Below are 9,703 nucleotides of genomic sequence, written 5' to 3'. Positions count from 1 at the left end.
TTACGCCAACGCTGCAGAAGCCGAAAAAAGGGTCCTTAACAGCTGTCGCTGAAAAAAAAAAATGCTGAAGTCTGGGCTAGCGACTCCCAACAGCACCCACTTGATTTCACTCGCGCAGAATTCTCCGTCTTTTTGAAAGCCTTGGTTGCCTTTACTGGGAACACCCTGTAAAGTTGTTGCATGACCCCCCATTACACGATGAAACGTGGACGGTCTATCGCGGCCCGCACTGGCCGAACCGCTATATGCGAAGAGAGTTCACTCACATGTCTGATAAACACGGCCGGGCGTTCAAACATAACCTAAAGATAAAAATAAAGTGCTTATTACATGCCGGTGTATGTGCCTCAGTATCGCTCATTATCTCCTACAGTGTTTCCCTTATCTCACAATACTACCTGTGTTGGATGCTTACTGCTCCGTCCGCTTGAGGGGATTTTTCAGGCGTGAAACGTTTTTAGTTATCATAGGATGGAGCAGCCGGAAAGCTCCTGGATGCACCACAAACCAACCAAGCGAATATAACTGGTTAGTAGGCGTTCAACCGAACGCGACGCCAGTTTTATTTGGGCGTCGTTCAAACTTAACTGACCGAGAAAGCGAGAACCGGTTTCGTAACTTGAGGAGCGGACGCGACTCTTTCGGGTGCACTCGCGTCAGCACTCGGCGGACATCACAAGTTCCCAACGTCACACGCTTTCATTTTGAGCAATGCGGAAAAGACCGCGTCGGGCCACGTTTATCCGAGCCGATGGCTGCTCTGCACAAGGTCACGGATTCGCTTCTCCGGCCGCATTTTGATAGAGTGAAATTTCTGTGCACTTTAAAGGTAACTCCTCGTGGTCGAATCCGCTTGACAAATAATATTACAAAAAAATGTTCAAGAACTGTGTCAGTATCGATGGGCACTCGAACTGCGCCGTGGGGAAAGAGAGAGAAAGAGACGCCGTTTAGTGGAGAGCCCCGGATCGATTTCGACTATGTCGTGTTCTTTAGAGTGCATTGACATATAGCACAGCACACGGACGAGCTCACGGGGTCCCTCGAGCTCACAACCGAGCCCACAAAAAGCTAGATTTTGCGTGTCCAAAAACGAGTCGGAAAGCAGCAGTTGGACACACGAGTGAACCCGCCGCGGTAGCTCACTGGTTAGGGCGCTCGTCTACTGATCCGGAGTACCCGGGTTCGAACCTGACCGTGGCGGCCGCGTTTCGATGTAGGCGAAACGCAGAAAGACACCCGTGTGCTGTGCGATGTCAGTGCACGTTAAAGGTAATAATTGGTTTTTGGGGAAAGGAAATGGCGCAGCATCTGTCTCATATCGTTGGACACCCCAACCGCGCCGTAAGGGAAGGGATAAAGAAGGGAGTTAACGAGGTGCCGTAGTGGAGGGCTCCGGAATAATTTCGACCACCGGGGGATCTTTAACGTGCACTGACATCGCACAGCACACGGGCGCCTTAGCGTTTTGCCTCCATAAAAAAACGCAGCCGCCGCGGTCGAATTCGAACCCGGGAACTCCGGATCAGTAGCCGAGCGCTCTAACCACTGAGCCACCGCGGCGGGTGATTCCCAAGAGGCCGAAATTATTCCGGAGCCCTCCACTTCGGCACCTCTTTCTTCTATTAGTCCCTCCTTTATCTCTTCCCTTGCGGCTCGGTTCAGGTGTCCGCCGAGATGTGAGACATATACTGCGCCATTTCCTTTCCCCAACGACCAATTTTCAATTCATTTTCGCGAGCGAAACAAGCGACCATTTTTCTTGCAACGCTGTCGTCGCGTAACCCGTTCGCCGCGAAACGCTGCCCTTTTCCTAGATTCACTTCCACATCTGCGGAGTGTGTCTAGACAGAAAGAACACCGTCTAGCGTTATCTTCCCGCGAAAGGATCAGCCGCAGACGATCGCCGGCGGCTCAGATCGTCGTCTGCTCACGCGTCGCATCGCGCGGTCCCGATAAGAGTGACATTCGTGTGCACACACCGATGGCGTGCTCTGAGGCGCAACGGAACCTCCCCTATCGCCCGCTTGCCGTGGAGAACGTGTACAAATTTTTATCGGGGTCCCTCACAAGGCTTAAAACTGTACTGCGAGCTTGAAGCCGGCCATCTCTCACTGCGTCAAGGAGCTAGCAGACATGCGCGCCCTCAACGCACGACAGACCCTGCGACTCTCTTCACCGCAGGGATTTGAAAATTGTTTCAACAAACATTACATTCCTTTGGTTGGGCGTAGCTGTGAGCCGCGTGCAGGTAGTCGCAGGAAGATCTCACGACGGTACTTCGCTGTTCTTAAGGACTTGTTAGTAGATGGCATTAGTCCATAAAAGGTGGCGCGACAATCTGTTTAATACAAATTTGGACCAGCTGTTCAATTGTTTTCGGAGAACGGGCTTGGTCGGGACTTCCTCAACTAAAGCGATCAAATAACCCCGTGCGCTGCAGTCGGGCCATCGATCTGCCGGTTGTTGCGATGGTGCTCGACTCTAAACAATAACGTACGCGCTGAGTATAGGAGCCGTCGACCGCCCAGATACGGCGGCAGGTGTGTCTCCTGGCGCCTGCCGCGTGCACGCAGCCTTCACGTACTCTTCCGTCCCCCATTATTTGCCTGCTCTTTCCCCTCCCCGCCCCGCTTTCCTGCTTCTGTAGAGACAAGGTGACGCATCTCCAGCCGTCTGCGCCGGGAGCACGTGGCTGCTTTCACAGCGGAGACGCAGTGAACGCAGAAGCACGTGAGAGCAGTGTTTCTACAGTAGCACAATGCAATACGCTGGGCGGGTTGGTTTATAACTTCCACATCTACAGCGCTAAAGACGAGGCAGAAGGAACACACACCAGTCACTTAACAGAGCGCTGACTGAGAAGTGAATTTTATTGGACGGCCGGCGAGCTTTTATACTTGCTGGCTACCAGAGAGGAAAGAAAGCACAAAAAACATGCACGGAAGCAACTAGTGCCGACGGAAACGTGGCACGTGTCAAATCTCCCAATCAAGGTACATCATTTCTTTTTGTGACAATGCTATTGATGGCGCGCTTATACAAACATCCTGCAATCTTGCAATCATGTGTGCCTCCGTTATTTCTCTTGTCAGAGCGTCACGATTTTCTCCTATCACGCTGCATTCTCTGTACAGCGGTTCGCGGGCTTCATTATCACTTCCTTCTGTTTTGCAGTCCCTGCAGTGTTTGGCTACGTGGCCTGTAGTGGCCACACGTGTGACATTGTCGCGATGCTCTTTTAATCTTTTGCTGAGACAGCGGCCCGTCTGCCCAACGTACCTCTTCCCACATGACACGGGCAGAGAATAGACGACCCCTTCTTGACAGGTAACAAAGCTTTCACCGCGCCTAACTGGACACCCGCGCGGTTCAAAATTTCTGCCATTTGCCTTCTTGCACATGCTAGACAGTTTCTTGGACGCTGGAAGCCCGACATGAACGCCTGCACGGCTCCCAATCCTTCTGAGGTTGTGCGAAACCTGATGGAGGTACGGCACGACAGCAGCCTTTCTTTTTGCCTAATGCAGTCGCTTGTGTTCAGAACTTTTAAGCTTTTTTTTCAATTTTTCTGCCACTGAAGCCAGAACTTCGGGTGGGCAGCCAGCCTTCGTTAGGCGATCGACTTGTATTCCAAAGCTTCGTTCCATGCCGTGTTCACAACACCTTTTTAAAACATTATTAAAAACAGAGTAAACAATGGCTCGTCTTACGAGCCATTCTTCTGAGTTTTCTGACAACCTCGGAAGGATTGGGAACCGTGCAGGCGTTCATGTCGGGCTTCCAGCGCCCAAGAAACTGTCTAGCATGTGCAAGAAGGTAAATGGCAGAAATTTTGAGCCGCGCGGGTGTCCAGTTAGGTGCGGTGAAAGCTTTGTTATACACCTGTCAAGAAGGGGTCGTCTATTCTCTGCCCATGTCCTGTGGGAAGAGGTACGTTGGACAGACGGGCCGCTGTCTCAGCAAAAGATTAAAAGAGCATCGCGACAATGTCACGCGTGTGGCCACTACAGGCCACGTAGCCAAACACTGCAGGGACTGCAAAACAGAAGGAAGTGGTAATGAAGCCCGCGAACCGCTGTACAGAGAATGCAGCGTGATAGGAGAAAATCGTGACGCTCTGACAAGAGAAATAACGGAGGCACATCTGATTTCAAGATTGCAGGATGTTTGTATAAGCGCGCCTTCAATAGCATTGTCACAAAAAGAAATGAAGTATCTTGATTGCGAGATTTGACACGTGCCACGTTTCCGCCGGCACTAGCTGCTTCCGTGCATGTTTTTTGTGATTTATTTCCTTTCTGGTAGCCAGTAAGTATAAAAGCGTGCTGGCCGTCCAATAAAATTCACTTCTCAGTCAGCGCTCTGTTGAGCGACTTGTGTGTATTCCTTCTGCCTCGTCTTTAGCGCTGCAGATGTGTAAATTCTACAGTAAGTTTATCAGCCTCGGTTCCAATGCCTATAGACCTTTTTTTCTCTCGGCCACACGGTCCTCAAGTAGGCGTTCAAGCAATACGAAAGGAGAACACGAATTTCGTTTTACTACTTCTGCATCAAACTAAACTTGGAAAAACGTACTGTGGCTGGTAATTCGTCTGCAGCGGAGACCTACGCACAAAAACAAAGTGCGCCTCCCTACCTTGCTCATAAGCTGCCCCGACAATGCACCATTTATCTCCACTATAGTTCGCGCAGTATATGTGCGTTTATACGTGTTTTTCGTTTTGTTTTTTCTTTAATTCCTTCAGTGCATTATTCTGCGTTGTCAACGACTGTTATCTGAAGTGAAGTGGCTCTCCATATATTGACGTCATTTCCACCGCGGTGCGATGGCTCTGTGTTTATGGCGCTCGGCTGCTGACCCGAAAGACGCGGTATAGGGCCTAGAATATAGACACGGGTTCGATCCCGGCCTCGGTGATCGAATTTCGATGAAGGTGAAATTCTAGCTTTGCAACGTCAGTGCACGTCAAAGAACCCCAGGCAGTCGATATTTCCGGAGCCCATCACTACGGCGTCCCTCATAGCCTGAGTCGCCTTGGGACGTTAATACCCCCATGTACCATAAAGTTTTCCCAGCGGCTGAACAGGATCACCCCCATACCCCAGCTGGCCCTTCCAAACGGTGTGTCCATAATCCGCCCCTGGCCAGAAGTGTTTCCGCACTCGATGAAGGCGATGCCAACAATTAATAAGGGTTGGAGGAGTTTCTCCGGGGATAAACGTGAAGTCGTGTGAATTTTGCTTGCTTGCTAGAATTAAGCTGCCCAACGACTTCATAGAATTGTGTGTATATCGCGAATAGGCACTTTGGCGAAATGGCAGCAAGGCAAGGAGGTTGGCGTGTTCGCGCGCACCATTTCGTGTTGCATTGCTCTGTTGTTTGACATAGGAAATTGAAAAAAAAAATACTAATCCTGCAATGGTCCGTCTTCGGTCAGAGCTCTGGAAAAAAAAAAAAGAGCGAGAGAGAGAGATGTCAAAGCGTTCAGTCAGCGAGGCAGACACAGCCCGCAGGAGGGAAGAGGGCGTTGCTGGTGGCGCGGTGTGCCTCGGAGTCTGAGCGCGACGGGCAGAGAGTGAGACAAGTGTGGAGAAAAGTAGATATCAGGCGGCTCCCATATATAGGAACGAACCATACCGGAAACGCCTATTCAGGTGCGCGGCCTTGCTCGCGCTGTGCCGGAGATACGCGCGTATATGGCTCTGCTCGCTCGCTAAGGAAAGTAGTACACGATAGCTCCCTTTCGCCATGAGGGCAAGGACGGGTTGTTCACTGTGGCGGAAACCGCGCTAGACGGAAGACAGACGCAAAGGGACGACTATAGGGAAAAGAAGCGCGCTCTCACAACTTATCCTCATTGCTCGGGAAAGTGCTCTCTTTTTGTGCAGAAACATAAATACGATAGCGAGGTATGAGGTTGCACCGAGGACCAGAAAGTCCTGCAAGCAAGAAATATCCTTGTGATTAGCGCGACATCCCCGGCCATTCAAGGCCTGTCCAAAAGATCGGTGCGTGCATGCAGTGTTGACACAATTTCTTTTCCCGCAATCCTAATCTCGTATACCAAGCCCTCTTTCAGGTTCAGCCTTTGCACGAGCTGGTATGGTGGCCCCAAGAAAGTGAGGCCTGTATTTTTTTTTTTAGTGATCATCTGTGGGAAGTCATGTTGTTAGGGTGGATGTTTTGTTGTCATCCACCTTTTTTGCAACTAGTCTGGCGTGGTTCCCAGCAACACTTTCTTCCTCCCGTGGTGTGAAGTGCCTGTTCTACCTGGTGATGTGTGTTATATGTGCCTCTATACCTTTAGTGGCCGGTTTTGCTTCTCGTATTCGACCGACTGTTCCCAGCTCAGAATGAGTGCAGAAAGTTTTTTTGTCACCGCAGCAGAAGTCCATCCGAAACTACGATATTAGTCCAGTCTGTGTAGGGGAATTCCCCGCAGTGGAGTAGACAGATGGAGCAGTGAACTCGCATCGAGTTGTTGGTCATTTCGACGTCGCCCTGCGATCTGCTAGCCGTCCTGGTTAGCTCAGTTGGCAGAGCGACTGCTCTGGACAGGTGATGGTTTTGGGTTCGATCCCCGTGCAAGCACAAATTTTTGCTCGACTGCCAAGCTGCAATGCTTTCCTTTGTAGCTGTATGACTGCGCTTGGGTTAGTGCTAATGATTAATTACTTCCTTACAAAGCTGCGAGGCAGCAGCAGAAATTTGCCCACAGCAAGACTATGTCGTCCTGGAACTTGCCGCCCCGACGAAATTCTGTACAATCCGCGACACATTTAGCAGCGACGACATATATTTGCGCAAAAGGTGGTCTGCCATCACAAGAAATTGATCTCTGGGCCAGTTCCAGAAATCACACTGACAAAAGGAAACATCTGCCGTTTCTGGCCTTTGCCAGCCAAACCGTTCGAACCTTTCAACCCTTTGTTAGCGCGCACTGCACGCAAGTCCATCTCAGACCCTGATTGGCGAGTTGTGCGGCTTGCGAGCTACTGAGTCACTGCGCCATATATAAACCATGGCGAGTCACGAATTCACCTGTGCGTGGGTGAATGGAGTTTAAACCATGACGGCAGAGTACCCGTGACAGGTAACGGGAGTGATGGAAATTGGTGATGATGAATGACGCATAAGCACTCGGTTTATTGAGTAGACTTCAGGAGGGTTTATAACTCTCGAAATGTCGCGTTACATTTGAGGAACGTACAGGATAAGTAAAGAAGGAGCAATGCAAACTGTTAGATATTGAAGTCGTGGCAGCCACTGTACTTGTTCTGTTCAACACTTTGCACGCATAAATTCGAGATACGCTACTGATGTACAGTACAATGTTCTCTTCTGCTTATGCAAGTTCGCTTTTCCATATTCAGCGCGGTAAGGACAGTGCTTGCAGCTGAATTGTCTCGGAATATACGCGGAGCCCCATGCAGGTCAGGGTTCGCCGACACATGTTTGTTCTCGGCTGCGCAGAGTGTGCAACACAAGGGCATGCAGAGGGGACACGCACGAGGCCCCGTTTCCGGGACTGAAAGTCGCTCGCGGAGCCCCAGATTGGTTGCCAACGAAATATGCACAGCCTTCAAAAGATTGAACGGTGCGGAAATGAGGCTTGCCGAAGCTATATCTTTTCCACACTGCTCTGGAGTTTTTGAGTGAACACAAAAACAACTTGAAAACTCTCACTGCCAGAAATCTGGCTTTGCACGGTAAGGAGTGTCGCTGTGTGCCATTTTTGGACAAGTGCCCGATCGTGGCCAAACACCGGGACCAGTTAACGCGTGAAATTATTGAAGCGGGGCGGATCGCTGCTCTAGAAGATAAATGTGTCAGCAAGCCGTCTGCCTCACTGTCCAAAGGAGAGTTGGCCTTCTTAAACAATCGCTGAGTCGTGCATGTCCCTATAGATCCTCGTTCACCTGATTTTCATTTTTTTTTCTCTTCCGGGCGCATGCGCCTGTTTGTCTTCACCGGTGACGTTTGCCTTGGTCGCCTGGATATCTGTCAGTCGGAAGTTATCGCCTATGTTGTGTGCGTCTTTCTTTGTCCCGTTTTGCGCTACACTCACGTACCATGGATCAAACACGAAAGGACCGCGGCCAGAACCCTATAAGTTTTCGAGCTACTCTAGATCCCGCCAGGCAGCGCATAACCCTATAAGTTTTCGAGCTACTGTAGATCCCGCCAGGCAGCGCATTGTCATTAAATAGCTAAGCATAGCGCGGTCCGCTACCGCGGGGCACCGCTGAGTACACCCTGATTGGTCCTGACGCGGCTGGTGGGCACGCAGCGCGCGTGGCGCCATCTGGCGCCCCCAGGGCGATCTGCGCATGCGCAGTGGCGCCTCGCGGAAGCGGATCACGGTAGCAGAGCGCGTACCGCTACCGCTTACCGCTCCCCGCCACTGCGCATGCGCAGATCGTCCAGAGGGGGCCAGGTGGCGCCACGCTCCGGTCAACAGCGCGCAAGCTTGCCGCGTCGGGGACCAATCAGCGCGTGCGTAAGGCGGGGCGCGGTACGCGCTCTGCTAAAGGTATCGGCTATTTTTTTAGAAAAACGCCGTCACGCCCGCTGTGACAGCAGATGACACCTCCATCGCCCACCAAATGCGCCCGCAGTCGGTTCAAAATATAAATTTCCAGTGACTACAAAAAGCCGCAATTTTCCAAATCGGTTGCCCGGCGCTGTGTGACGTCACTGTAACGCGCCACGCTGGGTGGTGCGAACAGTGACGTCAAGCGCACTCTACCAGAGAAGAACTGACAAATAACAATCAATAAAGAGTATCACGTTCATCACCACAAACAGATGTCGCTGAATCTCGCCTCACGCAGTGGTAACCGCGGTCGTATTATTTTTTCTTCTTTCTTTATTGTTATTTCCATGGCTGTAAATGTCACGCGACAGTTTCAGTCGTACGCTGAAACGGTCGCTTCCCCGGAAACCTCCGTGCCTGCCTTTCCTGTGCAAAGAAGCTTGCGAAGTTCGCAGAACGGAATCGAGAAACATGGCACACGCGGCGGGAGCGCGCTTCCTTCCCGAGTGACGTACGACGACCTGCAATTAACACTTACAGGTTCGTCGGCTCGAGGGCGCGCGCTCTTGTTATCTCGAACGCCGTTTGATGGCCGAATTAAGCCAGGACGTGTGCCGGTGCGCTGTTTTCACTGCGCCGTTTTTAGGATTCTGCGGAGCTCTGCAAAGCCGCCAAACGAAACGGCCGCTGCATGTCAGAGCACCTGTACTACGTGTGCCTTCGACAACAAGCCACGGATGAATGAGCGTTGGTTACTCGAGTGAAACGTCAACTAGGGGCCGTATTTTCCAACGATCCATTTCCTCATCATTTCATTTGGTCCTCCGCCATTGGCCGCTACTTCCAGTGATGTATAGCCCGCGGGGAATGACGTCACGCTGGTCGTGGCAGCGTGACGTAGGGAGATTTATCGTAGCGGAGACTTACAGAGGGCAAGACACGTGTCTAGAACGACCGAACTGTGTTATCCGCAGCTCGCAAAGCCGCTGCGACCAGGAAGACAAAAAATGACGATGAAATCCTGTGAGTTTTAACTGCACATGCTTACATCCAGACCAATTCTAACCAAATGTCGCTAGATATCCCTCAAGAGAAAAGTATACAACAGCTGTACCTTACCGGTAGTCACCTATGGGGCAGAAACGCGGAGGCTAACGAAAAGG

Source organism: Amblyomma americanum, chromosome 10 (genome assembly GCF_052857255.1).
Source record: "Amblyomma americanum isolate KBUSLIRL-KWMA chromosome 10, ASM5285725v1, whole genome shotgun sequence".
In the NCBI taxonomy this organism is placed as follows: domain Eukaryota; kingdom Metazoa; phylum Arthropoda; class Arachnida; order Ixodida; family Ixodidae; genus Amblyomma; species Amblyomma americanum.
The sequence above is the reverse complement of the archived record's forward strand: the minus strand, read 5'-3'. Positions refer to the sequence as shown.